Source organism: Sinocyclocheilus rhinocerous, unplaced genomic scaffold (genome assembly GCF_001515625.1).
Source record: "Sinocyclocheilus rhinocerous isolate Xijiao unplaced genomic scaffold, SAMN03320098_v1.1 scaffold2415, whole genome shotgun sequence".
NCBI lineage: Eukaryota > Metazoa > Chordata > Actinopteri > Cypriniformes > Cyprinidae > Sinocyclocheilus > Sinocyclocheilus rhinocerous.
Genome location: NW_015666566.1, coordinates 309,586 through 314,242, shown reverse-complemented (window position 1 = coordinate 314,242; position 4,657 = coordinate 309,586). Strand labels below are relative to the sequence as shown.

Below are 4,657 nucleotides of genomic sequence, written 5' to 3'. Positions count from 1 at the left end.
CCCACTTTAAAAAAAGCAACAGTATGGGTTGCAGTGAAGCACTGACAATGCAAGTGAATGTGGCCAATATGTTAATGTTAAAATACTCACCGTTGTGTGTTAGCACAATTTTAGTGTAATAAAATTGCTTACTAACCTTTTCTAAAATATTTCCAGTATTACACTCTCTGCAATGATAACACCATTACCACCAAAAATGAATAAAAATTGTTAAAGAGCTTTACAGCTCAAATTATAAAATTTTTTATATAGCATAGTTTGAAGTATTTGAAGTAGAAAAGACTGTTTTTGTAAAAACATACTCCAATAATCTCTGCTTTATTTACAGCTTTTTTTATTTAATACAGTATATGTAATATTTTTTTATTATTACTATTAAAGAAAACTATGGAAAAGTCCAAACTATTATGCCACAAAATGCTGTCAACTGGTAACATCCAAAACACAACTTAAAAGTTTTTTTTCCAACCACATTAGCACCTGAACTTTATTCAGTATTGAATCAATAACAATTCTCTTTTCACAATTGACCACCTGTGTTATGTATACAGTAAATGAAAAAGGAAATTGTCTTCATCTGTCTTTTCACTATCAAATCAGGTGGTTTCATTGAAAGCCCCCTAGAAGCATGATTCATTGGCACATACACACTAAGTACTCAAGTTTCAAAGACATTTTTGGGGTGATAATAGCGCTGCTTCTAAATGCAAAAGGAACAATGGAAGAACTTTAGTCTCACATCATTTATCTCCTGAGTTTCCTGAGAGTCTGAAGCCTGGGATCTGCTCCAGATATCTGCCCATTCACACACTTTTGTATGCGTACTCCTTGCTCACTTTGTTCACATTGAAATATGTGTTTTGACAACTTCACATCTCAGTAGCTATAGGGATGCAACTGTTTCCCCCTCGCCCCTTATTTCCTCCTCGTGTGCTGGGACTCTCACATTTGCTCTTTCTTGCCTACTTTCTTTCTATTCCTCCCAGGTGGGCTAGACTAATCAGTCTTGATGGGTCCCACACAGCACTGAAGAACTGTCTACTCACCTGTCAATCAACCAAAGCGTTGAACCCAGCTAACAAAAATATGTTTTAAAAATATGTCGCTAATTATTTCTGAATGTTCTCTAAACATTTTTTCTTGGTTATGCAAATGTTAGAGAAACTGTTAAGGGAACCGTATATTTTAGCAATCATTATGGGAACATTACTTTTGAATGTTCTCTGACAGATATATAAACAACGTTTTGGTGTTAGCATTTTGAGAATTTTTTTAAAGACCAGATAACTTTAAATGGAGATTCTTTTAACAGTCTCTCAAAGTTTATTCAGTTTGAGAAAACATTAGCTTCTCTGTTAGCTGGAAAGAGATTTTAAACTTTACTGCTTACTAGGGCTACATATCGATTTCTCAATTTTATTCAAGTCTCATTTTTACGAATCGATATTGATTCTTAAATCCCAAGAATCGATTAGTCTAGCCTGTTTTCATTTAATGAACGGAATAATGTAGTGCGCCTCCCGTCCAATAAATCGCAATAAGCTTTGTAATTTGTTACTTCTGAATTAAACAAAAAGTCTCAGGTTTCAAATTCTGTTCAGTTTATCATAATATTCAAACAAACAATACCGTTTTGGCATTGTTTGATGTGGAGTGACAGATTGTTGTAGCGCCTCAGATCAAGAGATGCGGCAGCACTAAGTGCGCGTGAGCTGATCATCTCCTCAGCTTTTTCAGCATGAAATAAACATGAATGAACATCCGAAGGTATGTTAAAAGAAAGAGTACAACTGAATGAAATCCGTATCCTGTCACATGTCACATAATGTCATATTTACCTCAGAAAAAAATATATTCTGTGACTATAAACTCGTTAGTCAGCTAGAAAAATGAACTAGAGAGGAGCATTTCGATATATTCATTATAATATTTTACTGTTCTTCGGTATTTAATTTATGTTTGAATAAGTATGTCAAGTTTTTATGACAGCCACCGTTTAAATGTTTATATTTAAAAAAAAACGAATTGGAGTAGGAATATTTAATTGTAAAGTTAGCTGGCTATTGTAACTTCATTGAGTGTAATTTAAGTGTTTGTATACAAATCAGTTAATTTTAAATCCCAATATTGTAATGTATAGCTGACTCTCATGTATATTTTACAGCATTATTTGAGATTTTTTTCCTTGAGAAAATTTGCCATGTACTTGAAATATATCCAAAATAATCAATATTGAATCGAGTCAAATCGAAAAATTGAATCTAATCTAATGTAATCGCAAGCTTTTGAATAGAACTTAAATCTAACTGTGAATTTTGTGTCAACACCCAGGCCTACTGCTTACATACAATTTTAAAAGAAAATACCAGTTAGCAGTATAGATAATGGTAGCGGTTAAAAATAGCTATTTATTTCAGCTGTCAACTTGTAATTGTATAATTGGAGATTGAGTTGAATATCTGTGTAAACAGGGTCTATAATGCAAGTTTTTGTGCTAAAGTGGTGAATTTTTGGTGAATTTGCGCTTTGTCTTTATTGTGTGGCTACTTCCATGTATTCAATGATAAAACAGATTATGCTTTCAGGGATTTTCAGATTAGGGTTCAAATGCATTTTGTTTTTTTGAAAACAAAAAGAAGAAGAAGAAAAAGCAAAAATGTGCATCTCTCAAGTAAAATGTGGCGGCATAAAGTCTAAATCTTTTGGAGATGGTTTGATGGTTGTTGTTTTGAGTCACTCTTCTTGTACTCTTAACAACCTATACTTTTTCCATATCTATTATTTATTCACAGTGTTGAATTCATACAGAAGTGTTGAATTCATTTCTCAACTCTGCTGAAACTTTTTTTTTTTTTTTTTCAGTTTTTCCACTTTCCAGAGTCTTAAGAGTAACAGAACCAGTTCTGTCTGAAAGTGTGGGGTTTCTCTCCTCTGAAACTGGCCACCATTAGGGGAATTCCACCAATTTCAGTAAGAGGAGGGCATGGATTTTCCACAAAAAAGAAGATACGTTCATTATGGTCCATTGGGCTGTACAGTTTAGTGCCATAACCAAACCGTGAAGCCCCATGCGCCAGCCGAGAACATCAGAAGCATGTTTAGATTGTGAAAGAAGTCGTACAGAACGCTGTAATCACTGTTTGTTTCTCTGTTTTGTTTGGTTTGCAGGTGGCCATGGATTTCACATAGGCCAAAGCTTGAGCGTACATTCAAGTAAGTGTTGGTTAAAGGTTTTGCTGATGCTGCAGCTTCTATAGCTTCTGTATCTAATTTTTCAAGCCACTCTTTATTAAAAAAATGTCCTGCAGTGACATAAGACAGCAGTTTGTCTAAGAATTTGGCTATTTTCTGGCATCCATCAAGGGTTGAATGTTTCAGTTTCATTTAAGGACATATAGGAAGTTGTCTGCTATGAACCAGGAAATACCTGCTGGTAACGTGATGGAAGTTTTGTGGCATGAAATACCAACATACCCGCTAATACCTATAAGATGTTGACCTTAAAGTAAATGTGTTTCTGTGGTTACAAAGACTTTACCTCTAATGTCAGTTATGAAGTGGAATGATTCATTATAATCAGTGAAGATGGAGTTGTTTTTCATGATTTGACACTTGTGCTGCACTTCATTTCAGTTTTGTTTGTTTGTTGTGTTTACGTTCTTGTTGTTTCCTTCTGTCTGTGCCTGGCATCAAATAATTTCACTGTATCCTATCACGCTGGCTTCATTTAGAGTTTTTCTACATTTCCCACAAGTATCTAAATACACATAGTTTCATGTAACAGCATGGAGGTGGGTGTTGTTTTAAGGGCTCATTATTTCAGTAAAGTGATAATGCGTGTGTGTGTGTATAGGGACACGTCTTACCAGGAGCGGGTGTTGCTGACAATGGCTCTTTTAGTTGTTCATTTGCACAAGCTGTGAACCTCAGATCTGCATATATTTTGTTTGTTGTGGTAGTTTAGATTCAGATGTTGCAGCCTTTTAATATCTCCTTCAACAGTAGATGTCTTGCACATTCAGAAAATGCTAGATATGTTTGACTTGGCTCAGGTTCAGTACAGTTCAGGCATACAGAATGTATTGACTCATTTTTTTAATATTTAAAATCAGAATTTATTTATAATTTTGAATGTATTTATTTACAATTGTTTGCTATTTTTCTGAGTCAAGGTGTACTGGATGTACTCACTTATTTTTTATATTTAAAGACAAAAGACAATATTCTTTTCATTTTTATTTTATTTTAGTATTTTTTTAACTTGTGTATGTTTTATTATTTTGTTTTTAAAATTCTTAATTTTTATTACTTTCTGAATTTATTTTTTTTATCTTTAAAGTTAATTAAGATGCCATGTATCTAAACAAGATGTCCAGGACCTCCAGCAGAAATATAGGCCCACAACATTAAAAATACAGCAGTATATTTCATTGTACATTGTACACATGGGGTACTTTTTATCCCTGTGTGCACCAAAGCCATCTTGAGTGTTTGTTGCTAAAAAGCAAATTTTTTTAGTTAAATCTGACCATAGAAGCCAGTCCCATTTGAAGTTCCAGTCGTGTCTGATAACTGAATATGCTGGGGATTGTTTTTGGATGAGAGCATTTTCTTTTCTTGATTTTTTTTCTTGAAACCCTCCCAAACAACATGTGGT

The 4,657-nt window shown here is 33.8% G+C and overlaps 1 long non-coding RNA gene across 1 annotated transcript in view; it reads left to right on the top strand.

Annotated features, from left to right (window-relative positions):
• Window positions 1-4,657, top strand: part of LOC107732800 (uncharacterized) — a 126,691-nt gene that overhangs the window by 114,526 nt on the left and 7,508 nt on the right. Inside the window, exon 2 of the long non-coding RNA XR_001638907.1 lies at window positions 3,169-3,213. This is a non-coding gene — a long non-coding RNA (uncharacterized LOC107732800). The remainder of the gene's footprint in view (window positions 1-3,168; window positions 3,214-4,657) is intronic.